This window comes from Chinchilla lanigera, unplaced genomic scaffold, assembly GCF_000276665.1.
Source record: "Chinchilla lanigera isolate Chin_1 unplaced genomic scaffold, ChiLan1.0 scaffold00169, whole genome shotgun sequence".
Classification (NCBI taxonomy): Eukaryota; Metazoa; Chordata; class Mammalia; order Rodentia; family Chinchillidae; genus Chinchilla; species Chinchilla lanigera.
In genome coordinates, this window is record NW_004955570.1 from 1153486 (window position 1) to 1161965 (window position 8480).

Here is an 8480-nt window from a genome sequence, read left to right on the forward strand (position 1 = left end):
CTGCCTCAGCCTCCCAAGAGCTGGGATTACAGGTGTGCACCACTGCATCCAGCTCAGAGAACTTGCATTTAAATATATACAGTACAGCCAATCTCTATAAATCAGTCTGAAAAGAGAAGGACACAACATCCAATTTTAAAATTGGAAAGAAAAACCAGGTATGGTAGTAATCCCAATACTTGGGAGGCTAAGGCAAGAGGATTGGTGCAAATTTGAGGCCAGCATGGGCTACACAGTGAGTTCAGCACCAGCCTGGACTATGCAGTGAGACCCTGTCTCAAAAACAAAACAGCTGGGGATATAGCTCTGTGGCACAGTGCCTGCCTGGCAAGTACAAGGTCCTGAATTTGATTCCTGGTACAAAAAAAAGTACTTCAAAAACAGAAATGTGCGCTGACACATACTCTAGAAGGTTCACAGCAGTGCCGTACATAGTGCCCCACACAGAAAAGAACCCGAATGTCACTGACTGGGAATCTTCCATGAGGGGAAACTGCACGGAGCCAGAAGCAGGCACCGAAGCCAGCGACTCAGGCGGCCTCACAGCACCTGCCAAAGGGAGCCAGAAACGGGCACGCAAGGCTGGTGCCCGAGGTCTCAATGAGAGGCTCACAGCAGGAATCTACTCCGAGGTGGGGAGACCGGGACCGTGGCTCCGTGCCCCAGTGGCGGGTGAGGCTGCCTGGAGCCGGTGCCTGGTGCTGATGAGTTCCCAGTCCTTTGTCTGAGTGCTGGACATACAGGAGTAGTCTCTCTTTCACTTTGTTATTTTTTTCGTGTGTGGTATTGGGGTTGAACCCAGAGCCTTTGCATTTTTGCACTGAGCTACAACCCTTGCCCTTGTTTACTTTTTATTCTGAGACACGACCTGGCTAAGATGCCAAGTTTCCCAAAACTGATGGTCCTCCTGCCTCAGCCTCCTACAGTGATTACAAGCAGGCACCACCAGCTTGGCCAGGTACGTTCTCTCTGAACAGTCCGGGAGCACATTCACGAGTTCACGTTTTCACATGTACATTATGATTCAATAAAAAGGTAAGAAAATGAGCTGGGGATGGTGCACGCCTGTAATCCTAGCACTGTGGGAGGCTGAGGCAGCAGGGTAGCAAGTTTGAGCCCAGCCTAGGCAATGCAGTGACTTAGTGAGACCCGGTCTCAAGATAAAATACAAAAAAAAAAAAAAAAGGGATGAGGATGTAGCTCAGTGCTAAGAAAACAGCCCAGAGGTCCACAGTGAAAAGGGATTCAGGGCTCAGTTATGTAATCATCCCGCGAACAGTGCACACACCACTGCCCTCAAAGGATGAAAGGTGAAACTTTACATTCAAATACGTGAACCGAAACTATCTAGCCAAGCATGGTGGTGTGTCCCCATAGCTCCAGCTCCTCAGGAGGCTGAGACAGGAGGATCAAGGAGCTCAGGAGCTCAAGGCCAGTGCAAGCAACAGAGCAAGACCCTGTCTCAAAATCAACCAACGAAACAACAGAAGAAATAATGTCTAGAACGTAGGTCTGCCGGGAATTAATTCTTGATTACAATTTTTCCTCCCAGGGTCTGTATCAATGTGGGGGATGGGAGAAGGGAGGGGCGGTCAGGGTGCTGCCATCTGTGGGCGGGTAGGAGGTAGCAGGTAGCAGGTGGGCTGAGGGGCTTCTGGGCGTGCTGGGACAATGTGCCCTTGTGGAAGGCCACCCAACTGCAGCCCGATCTCGTGTACCCATTACGTACCCACAGGTTCTGCATCCATCGATGCAGGCAGCCGTGGGTCAGAAATACACAACAAAACGTGCACCTGTACTGAACACAGGGACAGGCTTGTGTGTCAGTATTCCTGCATACTACAGGACAGTACACAACACTAGACAGTATCAAAACAAAACAAAACAAATGCACAGGCTTCTATGTGCCTATAATTTCAGCACTGGGAGGCTGGGGATTTAGCTCAGCGGCACAGTGCCTGCCTGGCAAGCGCAAGGTCGTGAGTTCGATTCCCGGTACTGGAAAAAAAACAAACAAACAAAAAAATTTCAGCACTGGGGAAGCTGAGGCAGGAGAATAACCATGTGTTCCAGGCTAGCCTGGGCTATACAGAGAGAACCTGTCACAAACCAGCAAGCAAATAAAACTGCAGGCTCTGTGGTCAGACAAATCCATGCTAACTTCCTCAGGCCCTCCAGATCCAGCTCCTCACGGAGCCGGTGAGCGTGACAGGTAACGCTGGGGAGTCGCTCGGCTTGGGCTCCGCACACACGGCACACAGCCAGCGTGGGCCCCGGTCCCGACGGCCGGGGACAGGACACGTGAACTGGGCACAGCAGGACTTGGAGCTGCTCTCTTGGCCCGCGAGTCAGCAGCTCCCAAAGTTCCTGCACCCCACATCTGTGCATGGGGACATGGAGAGGGGCCCCGGCCACCACAGGAGCTACAGGACCCACTCACATACTGCGGGAGGGCAGACCTGGCTCCAACCCCAGCCCCGCCAGCAAGAAGCAGGCGGACTTGGACATCTTCACCTCTCCATGCCTGCAGATCTTTTTCTCAAAAAGAGGACAACATGGTCCCGTCCACAGCACCGTGACTACCGCACAGGACAACACGGAAAGGCCTTAGTAATCACTGAGTGAAAGACAGCCACTTTTTCCTTTCCCTTTTTGCACCAGGAATTGAACTCATGACCTTGCGCTTTCCAGGCAGGCGCCATGTGGCTGAGCTATACACCCAGCTTTTTTTTTTCTTCTGAGATAGGGTCTCACTTTGTAGTTCAGGCTGGCCTTGAACTCACTTTGTAGCTCAGCAGGCTGCCTCGAGCTCACGGTGATCCTCCCGCCTCAGCCTCCAAACTGCTGGGAGTACAGGTGCGCGCCACTATGCTGGGCTAAGGCAGTGATTCTTCTTACATGATCATACCTTCTTGCACCCCATCTGACCCCCACACGGAGTCTGTCCCAGCCCAGCTCCCAGCCTGGGCCCTCCCACGAGGCCCACCGCACCACCTGTCCCACTGGCAACGCCCTCAAGGAAAGGTAGGGCAAGTGCGAAGCCTGCGCTCTGGCCTGGCCTTCCACCTTCATCTACTTCCGGATCCTCAAGCACTCAGCAGTGTCTCCTACTGGGAGGCCCCGCCCTGCGGAGCCCTGGGAACTCCAGGCCCCTGGATAAGCAGCATGCCAGGCGACTCGGTGCCCTGGGCCCCCTTCTCCAACTGGCCCAGCAGGAGGCCCTAGGCCCAGGTCACTTTCAGACCTTCGCTCTGCCCGTCCTCTTCAGCTGGACCCCTCAGAACCCAACTAGTTACTGCATTTCTCCTAGAGCCGGCCCCGCCCCCAAGCACGCGTCCAGGTCCTTCCTCCAGGAAGCGTCTCCGACCAACCACTCTGGCCCACACTGCCTTCGAACTCTCCTCTTGCTCAGCTGGTCTCGGTCCCAGTAGCAAGACGACTTCCTCTGGGCAGCCACCCCTGACCTGCCAGCATGCTCCTGCCAAATGTCCCCATGGGCCCAGTCCTGATGGCACGGTAGTCAGCGGACTTCCTCCCTGGCACAGCTTTCCTGGGCCTATGTGCCCGGGAACCAGCTCCTGAGCACTCGAGCAGGACCGGCAAGGTCCAGGCCTCCGGGAACGTTTGGGCTCTGTGGGGCGACACACCCGCACCTAAGACGCCACGGATGCACGATGTAGGAAGACCTCTTCGAGTTCAAGATCAGCCTGAACTGCACAGTGAGACCCTGTCTCAAAAAGTGGGGGCGCTTCAGGGAGACCCCAAAGATGAGTCCTGGTTAGCTGGTGGTGGGACAGGAGGAACGGGACCTGGGAAGGAGACTGCAGGCTGGGAGCGGGTGTCGGGGGATACTGGGGCCGTGGGCCCAGGTCCAGGAATGCTGGCTAAGGGCAAAGGGAGCCCCGGGCACCCTGGCGCTTGACCACTTCAGCAAATGCCTGTGGCCGGGGCAACAAAGGACTTGCAGAGGTGGAGCCCGCCGGCTGGCCACGGCTGTGTCCGTAGCTGAGGGTGCATGACTGGATGGAGAAAGCTGCCAGTCTGAGCCGGGAACCCAGGAAGCCGCTATGCCCCGCTCCGGTCCCCGGGAGGAGGAGACCAGCACGTCAGTTCCCAAAGCCCCCAAGTGACAAACTGGGCAGAGGGTACCATCTGCTGCCTTCCCTACGGCAGTGCCAAGCAGATGCCTGGGGCTGGGGCGCGATGGGGGAGGAAGGAGCCATCCACATCTTGGCACCGAGGCTGAGAGGCCTGGAGGCTGGAACACCCTGCCGCTTGTGCCCGTGCAGCTGCAGGCCTCGCTCCGGCCATCTGGAGTTCTAGGAACTGGGGGCGGGGGACCCTGATTTCCACAGGACACCAAATGGGGAGAATCCTTTTCCTGCAGGTCCCCTCTGCCTGGATCCCTGCACACCCGGGCATCCCGGGGAAGGGGGCCGTGGGAGAGGACAGAGAAGCCGCCGCCTCTGTGTTGGCGTCTCTGGACTGTGCTGAGCTTTCCTTCGTACAGTCTCTTATTTTAGCAATAAAACAACCAGTCCTGGCACCCTGCACTCCCAGTGAATTAATCGTTTGCATAACCATTTGCACACGGCCCCTCCCCCAGCCTGAGAGCTGGGAGCCGGGACTGTGTGGCTGGACCCACGCATCCTGGTCCCCGGTGTGGTCCCGGTGTGCACTGGCATGTGGCATCTAGCAGAACACAGGTTTGCTGCTGTGGGAATGATCAGCGCTGGCAGTCAGAGGTTGAGACTGCTAGCCCACTTGCTTTGACCTCCACAGCGATGGAGAGGGATCCAAACCTCAGGCCAGGCCAAGCTTCTTACCAGCCAGGTGCTTCTGGTCCACCCATCCCGTGAGAAAGGGAGCGGATAGAGAGAAGAGGGCCAGAGAAGGGACCCCTCCCTCAGTACCCGGACACCCAGCAGACAGGAGGCTGAGGGAGCCAGGCCTGGGCCTTGAGGCAGTGCCCACCCTGTGAAATACTAACCCTCGAGGTGGGGGACCAGACAAATTCCCTATTTATAGGCGCTGGCGCCTTCCCGGGACGGAGCAGATCACAGCCCACACTGGGCCGGGCCCCGGGGCAACGCCAGGGTTCTTGGGGCATGGAAGGTAAGGCTCTGAGACCGCCCACCTGCAGCATCTGCAGAGACCAATGGGCAGGATGGGTTAAAGGCAGAAGGTGCCGAAATGGAACAAGGGAGAAATGCAGAGCTCCATGAGGGGGCTGCTGGTGCCACCTCTCTTGATAAACAACAAATATGAAAAAGAGTGAGACAGAGAGAACAGGCAAGGCTTTGGGGGTGCCGCGTAGGCCAGGAATCAGCTTGGGTCCTAATCCTGCAACCAAACTTATTAATGCTCGTATGCTGAGTGCCAAGTCTATGCTAAGAATTCTGCTCAGTCCTTGATACGCATTCATTCATCTCATTCTCAGGCTCCATCAGACGCGGGAGTTCTTGGGGTTTTTTGTTTGTTTTTGAGACAGGCTCTCGCTTATGTAGCCCAGACTGGCCTTGAACTCGTACCAGTCCTTCTGCCTCAGCCTCCCGAGCACTGGGATCACAGCATGACCACGCCTGGCCAGGAGTTCTTGGAATCTACAGCGTAGGGAGGTCTGCCGCGGACCAGGTGTGAGCGAGTTCAGATCCGGGTACTGCTCCATTCCAGGTTCCACCAGACTCCGCGTTTGGAGCTTTCCAGGCACAATCTCAGAGACGCCACAGAGAGCCTCCAGGGCACACGAGACGGTTCTGTTTCCAGAGGAAGAGGCTATGGGTCGAAGTTGAGCACAGACTTGCCCAAGGGGCGCCGAGGTGCCTGACTCCACGCCTCAGCTCCACCTTCTGTACCTAAGCCTCCACTGCGTCCGCACAACTCCGCGTCCTTGGAGCCGGGCGCAGGGGACCTGGTATGGCGGGGGAGGATCCCACGGGCAGCTGTCATTTAATTCTGTCACAGGATGGGAAGCTTCCAGAGGGAAAGAACTCTGTGTGACCCATGAGCTGCCCTGAGAGTGAGGTGTGACAGGTTAGCTGTGGCACAGAAGCCGGAGCTCCACGAGGTCCCCAGGCAGGGTTTTCCAACCTTGTATTTTCCGGGTCTTCCTGGTGGGGCTGCTGAGCAGGCCATCTGAGAATGGCAGCAGGGTGGTAAAGAATTTCTAAGAAGAGGAGTGTCCGAAGCATGTGCCTGTGGGGACAATTCTGGTTGCTAAACCACCAGGTATGACCTTGGCCTCTGAACACGTGGCCCATCAGGGGTCTGTGAACTCAGCTCAGGGACCAAGAACAGCTGAGGTACAGAAGCCAAGCAAAAAACCTCAGGTAAGAGCAGCCCCCTTCCTAAGGGCTTCCTGAATGCAAGAGGCTGAGGCAGGAGGATTACTTTGAGTCTGAGGCCAGCCTGAGGTGCACAGAGAGTTCCAGGCCAGCCTGCATGGTGGGCTGGCTTTTCATTTCCTTTTCCTCTTTCATGTGCCCAAGTCCAGGCCCTCAGGCATGCTAGGTAAGTAAGTGCTCTAGCACAGAGACACATCCTCAGGCCCTGGAGCTTTCATGTTCAAACCCTTTGGCCCAGCTGCCCCACTAGCCAGGTGACGAGGGAGATCCAGGGTGCAGCGCCTCAGCCACCACCAGGCGCTTCTGGTATCCATAGCCTCCACCTCTGGATGGCCACAAGGGAGCACCAGTCTCACAGCTGGGCTCAACATCCACTGCCCTTCCCCACCTGTCGCCAAGCTGTGTTATTTTGCCTATTTTAGATGACGGAAGGGGGATGTGCTGCGTCTTTTTCAAAATTCCCCACTGCTTTCCAGGGCTGTGAAAAAACCCAGGAGCAAGCCCCACCCTCCCTGTAAGAGATGCAACTGGAGGCGTCGGGAAGTGTCTATCGTGCCTCCCCCAACGTTCTCCCAAATCCTACTATGCTTGGGGAGGCAGCCAGAGCTGGTGCTAAAGCAGAGGCTCTGTGACACACGGGGAGAGGGCTCCTCACTGCCACGCTATTGTCACCACCGCACCCGCTGTAACTGAGCACACGCTACCCGCCAAGCACGACGCTAAGCCCTTCCGCGGATGCTCCCGTTTCACTCAACAACCCTGTCTTACAAATGAGAAGACCAAGGCAGGAGCAAAGGCGTCTGGCCCGCGTTGTCACACCCACGGGGTAGAGCTAGCTGACTCGATATTCCCACACTGCTCTATGGCTGTCTTTGGTAGGGATGGGAGGGTGGGGGTTGTATTTATTTCATCAATGGTTGTTACAAAGATGGGAAAAGGGCACTTAGGACGAGAAGCCGGAACACAATGGCCATTTGTCATCTAAAACAAATCTGTATTTTCTCCAGCCACCAGACACTCCAACAAGCAAATTCTGAAAGGGTGGCCTTTACCCACCCCTGACCATATCCCTGCCCCTGACCTGCTTCTCTCTGTTATCTGCTTCCAACTCTTCTGACTTCCTTGCCAACCATTCCTCACCTTCTTCACCATGCTCCAGCCCTGTGTTCTCTTGCTGAGTTTGAAAACCACTAAGCACACAACCCCAGGACCTTTGCACCTGCCAATAAATGCGCTGCCACCACCTTGCTGCACAGCTGGCACTTGTCTGCCACACATCACCCTCTCCATCCGCCTTCCGTAAAAAGGTGACCTCTGTCTCCAGCTCTCCCCCGCAGACCTTCATGTTTTATTTCTCCATGACGGTTACTTCCACCCTACACCCTGCATGTTTTAGTATTTGCCAAATGAAGTGAAGTGGAGGGGCAATCTTCCCTGACAGCCACCTACTGCTCTAAGCATGACCTCCTGCGTGCTCTTTCAAAGCCGTCTCCCCTGTCCCCATGCTTCCTCTAACCAGCCTGCACACCGTGCGGGGAACCAGCACATGAGAGGCTCTTCCCCTGCTTCGGTTCATCCCCCGCCCTTAAAACCCAATTCGCTCAGAGGCACAGGTAAGGACGGGCCGGCCCGGACAGCTCCAGTCAAACGCAGCCAAATCAAGTTCCACCCTACCAAGGGTTACAGTTTCACTTCCAACTCACCTATCGGGCTCCCCAGCCTTCAGGGTGCAACCCCACCCCCGCCTTTGCCACCGGCTGGCTGTCCCTGCACCTTGCCATCCCTTTGGGGAGCCCCTCACATCTCGAGCTCTCCCTGAGCTGCCGGGCTCTGGGGAACTTCAGCTCATCCAACAGGTAGGAGGGGCAGAGCCTGGCCTTGCAGACCTGCACCGATCCCCCATCTTGTAGGGGCGCCCAACGGAGCGGCGTTTTCTTTCGCAGGCAGGGACTCGGTTTTCAAGGCACGCTGGTCAGAGCCGGCGGCAGAGGTGGAGAAAGGGCCCTCCGAGCCCCGGCCGAGGTCGAGCCGCCGGCTCGGCGCTGCAGCGGCCATGCCTAGGCCCGGGAGGCAGGCGGCAAGCAGCGGCCGCAGGTACCCCTGCGGCCCGGCGTCCGGGACCTACCCTGGGACGGG

The 8480-nt window shown here is 56.7% G+C and overlaps 1 long non-coding RNA gene across 1 annotated transcript in view; it reads left to right on the forward strand.

Moving 5' to 3' along the window:
* The first annotated feature begins 2788 nt into the window (after nt 1-2788).
* The window catches only part of LOC106147508, a 6740-nt gene continuing 1048 nt past the window's right edge, over nt 2789-8480 (forward strand). The window contains exon 1 of the long non-coding RNA XR_001232432.1: nt 2789-8200. This is a non-coding gene — a long non-coding RNA (uncharacterized LOC106147508). The remainder of the gene's footprint in view (nt 8201-8480) is intronic.